Genomic DNA, 16,588 nt, shown 5'->3' with positions numbered 1-16,588 from the left:
TGGTACAATAAGACAACATCATTTCTAGAAGCCACTAGTTACTAGTCAGGAAAATATTTAAAAAAATAATTTCAAGTCATCTTTTAGGTAAGAATTGAAGGCAAGCACATATGGATAATAGACCTTGATATCAGAACAATAAGGGATATTTTGGATATTCATGCATTGAGTAATGCCGAGGAAAGAATGAACTTGGAATCAGGATTATCTGGATTCTAGTTCTGGCACTGCCACAAGCTTGCTTCATAACAATATATCATACGAAAGTATATGATGCCAGAGGATTTTCTCATGCACTAAGACGTATTGACTCAAACATTTCCTGTCAAATCCTGACAATATTTGTATCAGTTAAAATAGTCTAATACAAGTAACAGAAGTCTCAAATCAAACTCGCTTAAACAGTAAGAATACTTGTAATTTTATACAATACCAAGTGTAGGGATTGGGCATTTGATGGGTGGTTGATTCAATGAATCAACTGTGTCATCAAGGATCCAGGTTCTTTCCACCCGTGAAGTCTCACTCCCTCTTAGTTACGTGATGGCTGCAGCAGTTTCAAAAATAACGTCTTCACACAATGCTCAAGGACCAAAAGAGACTTTGTTATGTCCTTAAAAAATAAAAGAATTGAAAACATTTCTTTTTATTGAAGTTTCATAGGTATATATAACAGAAAGAGAGGGGAGGTGTGTATGTGTGTACACAGAAATGTTGGAATATGGTGTATTTGATGCCTTAGAACAGTTTTTTGGTCAGACTAATGAGTATAATGAGATTGGTTGGTTACTCCTGATTGTGCTGGACAAAGTAGGGAAAGCAAAGAAAAAGCTTGGGATTCAAATACTCAGCTCAAGCACCTCTTAAATGACCTGAAAGTTTTTATGGCTGCCCTGAAAGATACCCTTATCTCCTATAGCTGCAGAGCTGAGATTATTGAAAATCAAACCCAGAGCTTCATCCTAAGAGTGGTTAAAGTATAATTCAAATTGTATTCCCAAACTTACAGAATTCTGCTGCTAAATTAAGGGCATTGATTGAGATAGAAGGGAATTCTCAAAATGGGAATGGGGACATATGGTAAGTTTCTGATGAAATCAGAAACATTAAACCCCTAAATTCTGATGAGTCATCTTTTCCAGTAGAAGCTGTCATTGCATCCCTGTCTAAGAAGATTAACTCTGCTTTACCTGAGAAAACTATAATGGCCTCCCCTGAAATAATTGCCTTGCAAGACACTGCTGATTCTCTTCAAGATCCCACCCCCTGACTACCATCCCTCTTTGCTTTTAGAACTGTAACTAGACTCAAGTCCCAGCAGGCCCTGAATGATGAGGTGCATCGTGTAACCCATGAAGTGTGATACACTCCAGAAGAACTACATGCTTTTTCCAATTTATACAGACAAAAATCCAGGGAATATGTGTGGAAATGGATGATAAGGATGTGGGATAATGGTAGAAGGAATATAAAGTTGGATCAGGCTGAATTTATTGATATGGGCTTACTAAGCAGAGATTACGAATTTAACGTAGCAGCCTAAAAGGTTAGAAAGGGCTCTAACAGTTTGGTTTCTTAAAACACGGACCAAAAGGTGGCCTATGATAAATTAAGTTGAAATGCCAGAACTGCCTTGGTATATGGTAAAAGGATCCAAAGGCTTAGGGAAATTGAAATGTTAGAGTGTATTTGTCATGTAGGACCTGCTCACTTACCCCTGGAAGATCCAGTGTTTACACCTTACAACATGACGATGAGAAATAAATTTGTGAGGGGATCCCCAGCATCCTTGAAGAGCTTTGTGATCAATGTTTTGTACAGGTCAGAAATTATAGTGGGAACTGCTGCCACTGAATTGGGATACCTAAATGCAATGGGGATAATTGACTCTCAGGGTGGCAGGGGCCAAGTGTGGGCACTTAATCACCAAAGGCAAGGTGGTTTTGGTTATCATAAGGACAGCAGAGCCAAAGCAGCAATTGGGACAGTCTTATAGGCAGAGACCTATAGTACTGGCTGGCTGATCATAGTGTTCCTAGAAGTGAAAGAGATGGACAGTCTACTGAATTTTCACTTGGTCTATATAAGTGGAAGACTTCTAGGTCAAGTGAACTAAAGTCTAACTTGAATCACAAAAACAGAGTCACGGTCAATCAATCAATTTCCATACTTGAGCCAGGATACAGACCCAGATCCTCCTGAATGAAGGGGAGGCTGTGTCCTCTTGAGGAAGGACCTTGCTATGCTGCCAAAAATTTGTACCATTAATCTTTCTCCCAATCCTCTCCAAAGGGATCTACAGCCTTTTACCAAGGTGACTTTACACTGGGGAAAGGAAATAATCAGCCTTTCTGGGATTACTGGACACTGGCTCTGAACTGACACTAATTCAAGGAAACTCCAAATGTCACTGTGGTCCACCAGTTAGAGTAGGGGTTTAGGGAGGTCAGGTGATCAATGGAGGTTTAGCTCAGGTTTGTCATATAGTGGGTCCCCAAACTAATTCTGTGGTTATTTTCCCAGTACTGGAATTCATAAGTGGAACAGACATACTCAGCAGTTGGCAGAACCCGTACACTGGTTCTTTGACCCATGGTATGAGGGCTATTATGGTGAGAAAGACCAACTGGAAGCCACACTAGAACTGCCTCTACCTAGAAAAATAGTAAACCAAAAGCAATACTGCATTCCCAGAGGGATTATAAAGATTAGCACCATCACCAAGGACTTGAAGGTGATTCCTGCCACATCTCCATTCAACTCACTTGTTTGGCTCATGCAGAAAACAGACCTTGGAGAATGACAATAGATTACTATATGCTTAATCAGGTGGTGACTCCAATTGCATTTGCTATGCCAGAGGCAGTTTCATTACTTGATTGATTCAACACATCCTCTGGTATCTGGGATGCAGCTACAGTCATGCACTGCATAGTGATGTTTCGGTCAACAATGGAACACATATACAACAGTGGTCCCATAAGATTAGTATCATATACCCTAGGTGTGTAGTAGGCTATACCATCCAGGTTTGTGTAAGTACACACTATGATGTTTGTACAATGGCAAAATGGCCTAATAATGCATTTTTTAGACCCTATCCCCCTCATTAAGTAACACATGACTGTGTTAATATGGGAAATGCTTTTTCTCTCCATACCTGTTAGTAAATACCATCAGGAGCAGTTAGATTCCAGCAGACAAGGCCAGCAATACACCTTCACTGTCTTACATCAGGGGTATAACAACTCTCCAGCCCAATGTCATAATTTAGTTCGTGAGGACCTGTGGCACATCACACTGGTGATATTATGCTGCTTGGACCTGGTGAGCAAGTAACAGCAACCAGTCCAGGCTTATTGGTAAGGCACTTACGTGACAAACAGTAAGAAATAAATATGACAACAATTCAGGGGCTTCTACCTCAGCTAAATTTCTGGGGTCCAGTTGTGTGGGGCATGTCGTGATATATCTTCTAACGCAAAGCCTAAGTTGTTGCATGTGGCCCCTCCTACACCAAAATAGAAGCACAATGCCTAGTGGACCTTTTTGGTTTTTGGAGGCAACGTATTCTTCATTTGGGTACGCTACCGCAACTCATTTACTGGGTGACCCCAGACGCTGCTTGTTTTGAATGGGGCCTCGAACAAGAGAAGGCTCTGCAACAGGTCTAGACTGCTGTGCAAGCTGCTCTGCCCCTTGTGTCATATGATCCAGCAGATCTAACGGTGCTTGAAGTGGCATTGGCAGGTCAATCACCGTGTAGACCCTAAAGGATTGTGGAGCAAAGCCCTGCCATGCTGTGGATAACTACTCTCCTTTTGAGAAACAGCTTTTGGCCTGCTACTGGGTCCTACTAGAGACTGGAGGCTTACTGCACGCCGCAGAGTTGCCATGAGACCTGAGCTGTCCCTTTGAACTGGATGTTGTTTGACCCATCAAGCAATAAAGTTGGACATGCATAGCAGCACCCCGTCATCAAATGCAAGTGGTATATATGAGATTGGACTAAGCAGGCCTTGTAGGCACAAGTAAGTTACATGAAGAAGTGACTCAAGTGTCCATCACCCCTACTTCTTTATCCCCCTCTCTCCCAGCCTGGACCTATGGCCTCATGGGGAGTTTCCCTATGACGAGTTCAGGAATGAAGGTTTGAGTCACCTCGCCAGGTAAAGAATCATGACCAGCTGAGGTGCTTGCTGAGGGAAAACATAATATGGAGTGGGTAGTAGGAGAAGGCATTATAAATGACCTATGACCAGTTACAGAAACAAGAACTGTCACCGTTATGAGTACTTGCTTCTTACTCTGTTATGAATATGATTGTGTGTGTGTGTGTATGACAAATATCTTTGTTTTCTTCTCTTTTATTCCCTCATATAACATAAGATGCATTGATTTTACATCACGGTATTTAAGTTACTGGATATTAAGAAGAGTGAACATCTCTCAGGGACTTTCCATCATCTTCTGGGGAAAGAGTCTGTGTTTTCAGTTGTATGTAGGATGGTTGTATCATGTTAGGTGGAATTATGACTTTATTATTGTATTTATTTAGACATTAAGTATGATTGAAGGAGAGGTGCATGGTTCCAAGTTGATGAGGGGTGGCCTGTTGTGGTTAATTTTATTTGTCAAATCGGCTAGGCTACAGGACCCAATTGTTTGGTCACGTCAGTCTAGATGTTGCTGCAAAGGTATTTGCTATATGTAGTTAACATTTAAATTGGTAGGTTCTGAGTAAAGCAGATTATGCTTATTAATGTGGGTGGGCCTTATCCAATCAGTTGAAGGCCTTAAAAGAAAAGACTGAGATCTCCCAAGGAAGAAGGAATACTGCCTTTGGAATCAAGACTGTAACATCAACTCTTCCCTGGGTCTCTGGCCTGCCAGCCTGTCTGCAGATTTCAGACTTGCCAGCCTCCACAACTGTGTGAGTCAGTTTCTTAAAATAAATCCCTCCATATGTACATCCTATTAGTTCCATTTTCTAAAGAACCTAATACATATGGTATATAGTTTGATAAATTCCTGCAAACAACATTTCTGTGAAATCAGCTTCTAGCAAGCCAGAAGTCCACCCTTCCCATATCCAATTCTAGTCATCCTCACAACCCTGCCTGACTGACCACGACCCTAACTTCTGAGAGTGAATACCAATTTGCTAGTTTTTATACATTATACTATATAAATGTGGGGCTATCTTGTATCTGGCATCTTTTGTTCCTTACTATATTTAGTGAGATTCATCAGTACTGCATGTAGTTATAGCTCTTTCTCATTTAGTATAATATTTCATTGTCTGAATATATCCATTTTTTAAATTCATCCTACTGTTAATGGATATTTAGGTAGTTTTAATATTTTGGTTAATACTAATTGTGTTGCCATGAAAATTCAGAATATGCCTTTTGCCAGGAAAAATGACTGCATTTCTTTGGTGAACAAATAAATATATACTTAGCAGTAAATTGCTAGATAAGATATATGTGTGTTCATCCGTACTAACTACAGCAAAAGAAAGAGAAAAAAGATTTTGCTAATTTATATTCCCATCAACTTGCATAAGAATTCTACTCGGATAGAAGAGACCTCAGCGTGATGGTGGAGTGAGTTGTTCCCTTTGTCTCTCCCAAGTTACAACTACTAGGACATCCATTACCAAGAAAGGACAGCCCGCACAGCTCACCAGAACACTGGAGACATCCATACATCTCTATATCTGAAGGTGGGTGAGTTGTGATGCGGATGAAGGCTGCCCCAGGGAGAGAAGCCCAAGACGTCCTGCCCTACGTACCCCGATCTATATCATCCTCTGGGAAGTATAGGACGTCCTGACATGATTCAACCTGATTTGTATCTAAAGTTAGATGACCACCCGATAACCAGACCCCACCTGCACTGATACCATTTTAACAACTTTCTTGTACATGATCTTTCCTTTGTCTGGTAAAAGAAATGACTAACATACCTATGCCTTATACCCTCAAACCATTGCAGCTCTTCACTCCCCATGGGTCCTGTCCCCATGCTATTCTCTGAATAAAAGAGCACTACTATCAGACCTTGAGAGTTGAAGAAATCTTCCTTTCAACTCCTCTGCTAGCTGAGCCTGCATCAATTTGGACCTCCCGGAGGCAGTGGAACTACAGGGCACCGTCAACCCCCTCCCCTGGTGGAACAGTGACTCCAGCACTGGTCCTTTTAGCAGGGGGTGCTGCATCCAAAACAAACACCCCTGGCAGTGGCAGCGGTGCCTTGATTTGAGGTTTCAAAAAGCATACAGACAGGGAGACCAGAGGCTACAGGGGCAGCAATGGCATTCGGGGCTCAGCCCCTACCCCACCCCCAGCAGCGGTGGGGAGGGAGGGAGGAAAGGAAGGAAGGAGATTAAATCAGCAGCATCGTTTGAAATAAAGGATAGAAGTGAGCGAGTGTAGTTTCCTGACGCCCCTCTCATTCCTTGCTGGGGAACACCCAAAGTTAAAGTACTGATACAGTCTGCTAAGAGTGAGGTGTCAGCTAGATGAGAGCCAGCTCTTTGTTTTAAAAAGAATAATAAGACGGAAGTAAGGCAATCTATTTTGAGTACTTACTCAATAAGTTGTGATCAGATTATAGGACCTAGAGAAATATACAATGTTCTATCCATCAGTGTTCTCATCAACAATTATTACATGTGTTCTTCCTATTCCAGAAAGTGTGGCGAGAATCAATGAAGACGCTGCATGTGAAAGCACAGCATAAATTGTATTATTTTTCCAGGTAAATTTATGTGGCTGATAATACTTCAGATTTCACAACTGGAATATTAATGAAAATATTACACAAGAAAATAAAGAATAGATTGTTCTTCCCATGTGTTCATCATATGAAATATGCCTGAAATAATCCATGTAGTATGATACGATTTACCCCCATACAATCCTAATTTGAAGTAGAAGTAATACGTATATATTTAAATTTAAGAAAAGTAACTATAAAAACACTCGTAACACAAAAGTTTTTATGTGGCCGTACTTCCCGGGTTCAGGGAGCTTGTCTCAAACATAGTGATTTCCCAAGAATAGGAGTCCAGTGAATGTTTGTTAAAATAGTAAAGATTTTTTTTTGTATATATTCACCTTAAAATATATATAATAAAGTGAAAACCAAATTAGGTGTTAGGGTGTTTTTTTTTTCTTTCTGAAGTTTCTCAGGAAACCATGAGGGTATTTGGAAAAGCTCCACTGCTTTGGGAAGTCTGACATTGCGTAACTGTGGTTTACATGCCTTTCTGAACACAATTCACTTTGGGGGGGGGGGTACATTTAGAAGCACCTCTTCTTAAAGGCCACTGGAGTTGGTTGCACCTTCATCTACTGGTTCTAGACGACACCATTTAATACTTCTACTGGTCTCACCCTTCATGTGGCTTCAGCCTTTCAGTTGTGTCTTTGGAGCTCTTTCTGTTTCTTTCTTTCTTTGCCTTTTTTTAAACTCTTTTCCATTTTGTTTTAACATGGAATTCTTTGGCATCACAAATGTCAAGAATGAAAACCATGGATTTACCCTTGAGGCTAAACTTTCCCCTGAACCTCTCCCACTTTTTTCATTTTTTTTTTAAACATCACCAGTTGCATTCACCCTTATTTGAATAGAAATTTCTTACCCCCTGCACAGCCACTGGCAATGACTGCCTCTGTCTACCTCATTTTGAGACTCAAATTCATTTCAAATTAGTTCCTTGAAAAAAAATATAGCATTCTCATGCTGGGAAAGCTGATGGGATTCAAGATACTGATTTAAATATTGCCTATCAGATTGTATTTCTCGGCTTCTATTCTAGAGAAATTTATGTGCACTGGGTGAGTGAGCAAAGGCTGCAATAAGAAAAGTCAGAAGGATGCTATACTCTCCCAGAGATGGAGTGATGATTCTGGGTTTCCTCCTCTCTCAGAACTGGAGCTGCAGGCAGAGGCATCAACATGCTGCAGGCAAAACACTCTGAAATTGCCTTACTTCTGCCCAGTCTTTCTAATTCTACTTTCTTAAGTATTAATTAGCAAATGAACCAATCCAAAACCACTTAAATGTTGGCTATTTACACACTCATTCCCATTTTTTGAAGAAAAGGGTTAGGGTAAATTACTTAAAAAAAAAGTGCAGTGGTGCCAATGTACTTGGTAATTTAATTTATATTTAATAAGAAAAAGAAAAGAAAAACTAATTGTCTTTATATTCCCCCTCCCTACACGCACTCCATGCTTCCTGCTTTCTCCTGACTTTGTATGGGGTTATTAAAAGGGAAAGAATTTTCATGGAAAAGCTATTGCTATAATGTGCTGATTGTTACATTAATTCCCCCCACCTACCCCCCCACCCCAAGCTCTATTGCTTGGCAGGAATTTTGGACTTTACTCAGGAACTGCTTAGTGAGCTTGTCGGTGGATAGGATTAGTTTAATCTCCTCTCACAAACCTCTAAGCACTGGGAAGGATGGGGTGGAGGAGGAGCAGTGGTGAAACAGGGAGGGCAGGGAAAGAAAGGTTGCTGGTGCCCAATGCCAAGGTTATTTCGTCTTAGAACTAAATCTGAATAGTGAGGAGAAGGGAGGAGAGGGGAGAAGATGGCAGTGATGGTGAATAAGAATGTTAGACGGGGGTAGTGGTGGTGATCTCTTCGTGATTTCATTGTGCTTGGAGTGCTTCCAAGCCCCAGGGGCAGCTCACAGATCAGAGGGAAAGAGAGCAGGGGAAGAGTAGAATGATGATTAGAGTTCACAAATTTTAAAGAATACTGAGAGAGGGAAAAACAGAAAAAGGGGGGAGACTTGAGATTTAATTCACTTATTTTGGTGGACCATATCCATTATGAGGATGGCCTTGGCGGGGAGTAAGATTTTAACAGAGTTTCTAACTTCTTCTTCCCCCTTGATCAAGATTAAATAAATCAGACTAGATGAGTTTTATTACACAAAGTCTGTATAATGTTTTATGAACTCTACTGTATGACAAATAAAAATGGCAAGCAATAGGATATATTGGAGAATATGAGGAAGCCATTTGGTATAAACCTAATTCTGCCTGACCTTGTCTTTCCAAAAGGGCCTTACCTTGGCTGTTGAGCATGCATTGTGTATCTGCTTTAGATAGTCCCTATGGCAAGAACAAAGGCCCTTGAGATAAAGGTGCAACTTCCCTCCCCCTCCCAATTTTGGTGTCTCCTTAAGGATTAAGCATCTTTCCTTAGGCTAGAAACTGATTGCTGCGCTCACCTGTGACCACCCAGCTCGAGACAATAGACTTGCCTCCTGCTATGCCCACCAAGATAGCAGACCCACTACCTGCTGTGTCCATCAAGTGCTGTGCTGACAGGGCAATCTTGTGACTATTGTGGGAGGGACATTTCAATCATATTTACCTGTTTGGGGGTGTATAACCACTCTGTGCACCCCACTTCTTCGGTGCCCTTTCTTCCTTCGGGAAGAAAGGCCCCGGGCCATGGTCCTCAGATTTCAGCTCAGAATAAACTCACCCAAATTTTCATTTATAGATTGGTTATGGATTATTTTCATCAACAATGGTATAGCCTGCGACACACCTAGGCTCCATGGTACTAATCTTAAGGGACCATTATCCATTGTTGACAGAAATAATGTTATGTGGTATGTGACTGTACATTTACACTTTGCTTATGTGTTAAATTTGTAAAGATTTAGATCTAAATTTGTAAACTGAGATGTATTTTGCAGACTTTTCTTGCATATTTCTGGTTTCTTCATTAATAATAAATCAGCCTATTAGAAAATTTTAATTCCTGTGTTTGAGACCCAGTTAATGTCCATAAAAGGGACGAACAATTAGAATACTAAGAATGCTTTTGTGTACACTGTTCTTAAAGCTAGATGTTTTTGCTTTTTGAGGATTTTCTCCTTGATCACAGACAATTCAATGAACTAGTTGCCAAACTGATTGGTTTTTTTTGAGGAAGATTAGCCCTGAGCTAACTACTGCCAATCCTCCTCTTTTTGCTGAGGAAGACTGGCCCTGAGCTAATATCCATAACCATCTTCCTCTACTTTATACGTGGGACGCCTACTACAGCATGGCTTTTGCCCAGTGGTGCCATGTCCACACCTGGGATCCGGACTGTCAAACCCTGGGCTGCTGAGAAGTGGAACATGCAGACTTAACCACTGCACCACAGGGCCACCCCAACCAAATCTGACTTTTTTCTTCACATGTATTTTAAGAGATTTGTCAATTATACTAGCTTTTCCTAAGAAATCACTCTTGACTTGTTCACCTTTCTAATTGTAGATTAGTTCTCTAATTCATTACTTTCTCTTCTTGCCTTCATTATTTTGGGGTTTATTCTATTATTCTTTTTTCAGTCTACTTATCTTGAATGCATAGCTCATTAATATTTAGCCTTTCTTTTTTCCCAATCTAATTATTTAAGACTTTACATTTCTCCTTCAGATGACTTTAATTGTTTCACAAGGTTTATTACAGTCTTTTAATTATCATTCAGTTCTAAGCAGTCTTTAATCTTAATGATGTATTAATTGATCCATTAGTTACTTAAAACATTTTTTTTAAAGTTCCAAATGCAATTTTTTTGGTTGATGAATTTGTCTTCAATGTTTTATATTTCTAATTTAATTTCGAAGAATGTAATCTCTGTGATATTTTTACAACAAAGCAAGAATGAAACTTGCTTTATGGTCTAACAGGTCATCCATTTTTATGACTGTTCTATGTTTGTTTTAAATTAATGTTCATTCAGCAATTGTTCAGTAAAAGAGAATATATATGAATAATAGATCATCTATTAATTGCTCTTCTAATCTTTAATATTCTTAATGCTTTCTTTAATCTGCATAACCTGTCAATTTCTGTGAGATGTGTGTTAAAATCTGCATTATCTCCCCTTGCTCATTCAACCAAACTGGCTCCTTTGCATTTCTTAAACACTCCAAACATGTTCAAAAGTCAGGGTCTTTGTTTCTAAAGTACCTTGGAGTACTTTTATCTTTATACTTTATATAGCTTGGTCCCTCACTTCCTCAGTTTCCTTAACCTGTTTTGTAAGAACCATTGTGGTACAAGGAGTCAAGTGCAGGTCTCTGAAACTGGCTCCCCTAACCCTTTGTCTCTAGCCAAGATAGTGAAACAGAGGCAATCTATCCTCAAAATAATTGAAGAGATTAGTTCCACAAACAAAGACTTAAGGACGCAGGTGTAGTATTCATTATTTCCTATCCAATTTACCTGTTTGGCTCCTATAGAAACAAGATAGATTGTGGAAGATTATGGTGGACTACCATAAATTTAAACAGCTGACAGTCTCAAATGCAGCTGCTCGAGTAGAGGTGGTGTCTTCACTGAAACAGATCTACAAAATATCTGGCATTTTGTATATGACTGTTGGTCTGCGGAATGCATTATTCTCAATCCCCATCTGTAAAGAAGCTCAAATACAGTTCATGTTTACGTGGGAGTAAAGGCATATACATTCACCATCTTGCCTAATGGTTATGTTAATTCCTGTTCTTTGTCACACCATAGTCTGCAGAGATTTAGGTCATTTTGGCTTTCTACAGAATATCATGCTGTACAGCTACATTAATGATGTTTTAATCAGACTTTGCAAGGGGTCGGCCTGGTGGCACAGCGGTTAAGTTTGCGCGTTCTGCTTCTCAGTGGCCCAGGGTTCACCGGTTCGGATCCCGGGTGTGGACATGGCACTGCTTGGCAAGCCATGCTGTGGTAGGCATCCCACATATAAATTAGAGGAAGATGGGCACGGATGTTAGCTCAGGGCCAGGCTTCCTCGGCAAAAAGAGGAGGACTGGCAGTAGTTAGCTCAGGGCTAGTCTTCCTCAAAAAAAAAAAAAAGACTTTGCGTGAAATACTCTGCAAGCATTAGTAGGACACATATGGGTAGGAGATAATCTCCATAAAGATTCAAAGGTCTGCCATATAAGGAAGTATTTAGGGGTTCAATGGCCTGGGGTCAGATGGCACATCTCCATTGGGACAGATTCATTTGGATTCTGGAGGAAGCATATTTTACATTTGGAAATATTGTTGTAACCAATTATTGAATGACTTGGAAGGCTTACTATTTTGAGTAGGGTGAAAAGCAATGTTCACCAGGTTGTAGTGAAAGCTGCCCTTTCTCTTGGGCCGTATGACTCAGCACATTCCATCACGCTAAAGAAGGATGATGTGTGGAGGCTCCAGAAAGCCGCAATAGGAGATTATGGTGCAGACCCTGGGTTTCCAGAGCAAGGCATGCCTTCTACAGCAGAGGACTATTTGTTATTGAAAGACCAGCTCTAGTCATGTTTAGGCTAGGCCCTATAGAAACTGAACAACTGACTCTAGAAGAAGAGTTGCTCATCATGAGCACTCTGCTATCAGATCCATCACGTCCCAAGATCAGGTGAATGTGACAATCTTGCACTGTTGAACGGAAATAGTACATTTGAAATTAGGCCTGAGAATGTTCAGAGGGCCCAGACTCCCATGTTATTTACCTCTGTTGCCTAATGCTACTCCCTCAACTTACCCCTATGGCTTCATCGGAGATTCCCTATATCTGACTAACAGAAAGAAAATATTTATTCCTGGTTCACAGATTGATTGCCTTTATAATGTTGGCTCTGAAGGAAAATCTTCTCAGTACATAAAGCTATGAGTTATACACTTAATTATTCACCTTTATGAGGGAGAAGTGGCCTGAGGTGTGAATATGCAATTACATTTGGGCAGTGGCTTAGGTGGATGGTCTGGAAAGAAGTTTGGAAGATTGGCACTATGGAAATTTGGCAAAGAGGCACATGGATGAACTTATAGGAATGGGCACAAAGTATATGGATTTTGTGTCTCTATTAATGCTCAACAAAGAGCACTGATCATAGAGAAGACACATAAAATTAAGATAAGATGCTTCATCCTATGAATGACAACCAGTCTCTGTTCTCAGGCACCCCTCACTGATTAGACCATGGTTTCATGAAATATGTGGCCATGTGGCAGGGATGAAGGCTAAGCATTGGTACAATAATATGTGTTCCCTCTCAATAAGCCTGATCTAGCTCCTGGCAATGCAAAACCTGCTAGCTATAGAGACTGCCACTGAGCTCATGATGAAGCACAACCCCCTTGCTGAGACCAACCAGCATTGAGTAGTAAGTTAATTATGTCCAACTCCTTATAGCCTGCAATGGGAACAAATTCTTTCTTATCAGAATTGACAACTGTTCTCAATGAGTTTGCCTTCTCTGCCCTCTGTGCTTCTGCTATCACCACTACCTTTCAGGCCTAGAGAATATCTTGATTTAATAATACTGAATTATGGACTATATAGTCCAAGACAAGACAATCCATTAAGCAAAGGAGGTGACACAATGGGTACACGACTACAGAATCCATTGGTTCCTCCATATACTACATCACCTGGAAGCAGCCAGCTTAATTGAATAATGAGGTGGCCTATTAAAGACTCAGCAAAGACACCAACTTTAGCACGCACGCTGTAGGATTGAGGGTCTGTCCTCTAGGATGTGATATATGCATTAAAGCAAAAGCTAATAGATGGGGCTGTTTCTCAATAACTGCTATACATAAGTTGGGAAAACTAGGTATGAAAGTAGAATTTTCCCGTCTCTTTATCATATTGATTGCAGAATTTGTGTCTCTTCCCCATAGTCTTAGACTCAGCTGATTTGGAAGTCCTCTTTCCTAGGAAAGGGAATGGAGGCAGTGCTTCTACTAGAAGATATGGCAAGGTTCCACTGATCTTAAAAACATGCCTATTATTTGCTGGACATTTGGAGTTTCTTATGCCTGTAGAACAACAGGGAAAAAGGAGTTACGTCACTGTCATGGATGGTTGACCTAGACTACACAAAGGAGCTGAGGTTGTTGCTGCACAAGGAGGAAAGAAAGGAGTGGCTGAAATCCTAGAAGATTCATTGTGGGCATTTCTTGGTGCCTCCTTGGCAATTATAACCACATGGTCCAACAAAGGTAAAGCCTCTAATCTCTTGAGGATGAAGGTCTCCCCATTACATATGCAACCTATATCCAGTGAGGTACTCATTGAGCATGAGAGAAATCTAGAATAAGTGAAAGGAGAAAATGATAAATATGAATTATAGTCACAGGAACAATTGCAGCAGTGGGGATTGTAACATTTCTATTAATCTTGTTTAATCATCTGTTAAGGATTATTGACCATCACGTTGAAGACTGACAGATCACACTGTAGGAATGAGCAACCCTGAATGGCGTGGGGATGGGAGATATGCTGGACATCTTTTACACTCTATTCCCTTTATCTTGGTTCACCTTTTGGCTCTAGCCATTTCTGTGGCAATCAGCTGAACACAGTTATAAACTGATAACACCTCAACTAAACTGCGCCTTATGATTTTTTGTTTCTGCCCCAAGGATTTTTGGCTGTCAATTGATAAAAAGATTTTACAAAACTGTTTTGCAGTATTTATATTCTTTGGATTGAATTTCCCCTTGCTCAAGAAGGGGCTCAGCTTTACTTTCTCTTAATCCAGGCTTGCATACATGCAGCAGCACAGCCGAGGGGCTCCTACCCTTGACACATCAGTGTCATCTAGACCAGCAGTGTCCGGAAATTACCGTTTCTATACGTCTCTGCTAGAACTTAGTATCATCTGCCTTTTTGATTTTAACTTATTTGGTATGTGTGTATGTATGTAATTTTGTTTTAATTTACATTTACCTGATAAATTGTAATGTTGAAAGTCTTTTCTCAGGTTTATCACCCAAAAACGTTTGATATTTGTGTATTTTGTGAGGTGCCTGTTAATGTCTTTCATTCATTTTTGTGTTGAGTTGTCTACTTTTTTATTTTTATTTGTTGAAGAGCTTTATATATATTCTCTATAGGAGATTTTGGTTTTTCTTTGTATTAAAGTCTATTCTTTTCTCCTAATGTTGTCTTTAGACAAATTAGGTGCCTTGATTTTAACGTGTCTGATTTATCAAACTTTTCCATTATGGTTAGTATTTACGTGTCCCAAGGGTATAAATTTATTTCCCTAGTTACTTTTAGAAGCTTTATTATTTTGCTTTTCATATTTAGATCTAAAATCCAGAGGGAGTTGATTTCAGGGTCAGATGTCGTTTTTTAAGATTATAAATCAAGTATTCATATACGGGTGAGTCTATTTTTGGACTCCCTCTTGTTCCATGGTATTTTGGTCTATTCTTACATAAATACCACATAGTCTAAATTATTGTTAGTTTCATAATAAGACTTGATATGTGGAAATGTAAATCTTTCACCTTTGTTCTTCATTGAGATCATCTTGAACACACTTGCCCCTTTAGATTTTCATATAAATTTTGACTAAATTTTGCCAACTTCAAATAAACATCTGCTGGAATCCAGAGTTAGTAATAGATGTATAAAACATTTTGGGAGAAGTGATATCTTTACAATACTGAGCATGAACTATCCTTCTGTTAAATTTCTAAAAACTTCTTGAAATATTTTTTGTAGTTTTCTGTAGGGAGAATTTTCACATCTCTTTAAAAAGGGTATATTCATAGGTATGTGACATTTTCTAATGATACTTCTAAATGGTAGCTTATGAATTATATTTTCTGGTTGCTGCCATAGGAAGATATCATTGATTTTATACATCAATTTCTATCTATTAGTATTTAGAAATTAATTTATCAATTCTTTTTCCTGTGGACGCTTTTGAGTTTTTCTATGTATACAATATGGTATCTAAGAATATTCTGTTTTATTTTTTTACCTTCTGAAGCCTGGTCCCTCAGGGTTACTGTAAATATTCAATAAGAACATAATTACCCTTTGACCTCGTTCCCAACACAGACGCAGATGAAAAGAAGTCAATTTTTTAATTTGCTGTTTTTCTTTTTAACCTGAGGGGTGACTCAAGGGTCACAAGGATTTATGAGCTTGTTTCACAGAAGAAAAAGAATGCCTTTAAGGAAGTTACAACCAGCAGATAACCAGCCCCAGGCTGCTGCTGACCCAAGAAGTCTGGTTGCCCAAGAGCTTATCTGGAGTGAAAGAAACACAGACTTCCCCTTTGTTTCTACAAAACTCCTCCTCCCAAGCCCCTTAGCTCTATAAAACCCCCTGCTTTGTTCTTTTGTTAAGGCAGATTTGAGAGAACCTATCCTCCTGCCTTCTCATTTTGGCCAATTTGAATAAACTTTTCTCTACTTCCAAGCACTGATGTCTCAGTGATTGGCTTATTGCGCATTGGCACACGAGCTTGAGTTTAAGAGGTTCAGTATCACTTCCAATCATTATAGGCATATTATGTGTGTGTGTGTGTTTTTTTCAACTGGCCAGAACTTACTATATATTGTTAAATAGAAGTGCTGATAACAAATGTCTTTGTTTTGTCTCCAATTTCAGGGGAAATACTATCAATATTTCATGATTATGTATGATGTTTGTTGCAGTTTTTTTTTAATGAATACTTTTTATAAATTAAGCAGTTAAGGAAGTGCTATCCATTCCTAGCTTCATATGGCTGTCTTCTTTTTTAATCACAGATAGGTTTGAATTATAT

General features: G+C 39.5%; 1 long non-coding RNA gene across 1 annotated transcript in view; it reads right to left on the bottom strand.

Moving 5' to 3' along the window:
• Positions 1–16,588, bottom strand: part of LOC139077016 (uncharacterized) — a 62,643-nt gene that overhangs the window by 21,190 nt on the left and 24,865 nt on the right. The window contains exons 2-3 of the long non-coding RNA XR_011529142.1: positions 6,597–6,724; positions 434–613 (exon numbers count right to left, since the gene is read on the bottom strand). This is a non-coding gene — a long non-coding RNA (uncharacterized lncRNA). The remainder of the gene's footprint in view (positions 1–433; positions 614–6,596; positions 6,725–16,588) is intronic.

Source organism: Equus przewalskii, chromosome 18, assembly GCF_037783145.1.
Source record: "Equus przewalskii isolate Varuska chromosome 18, EquPr2, whole genome shotgun sequence".
Classification (NCBI taxonomy): domain Eukaryota; kingdom Metazoa; phylum Chordata; class Mammalia; order Perissodactyla; family Equidae; genus Equus; species Equus przewalskii.
This window is presented reverse-complemented; position numbering and strand designations above follow the sequence as displayed.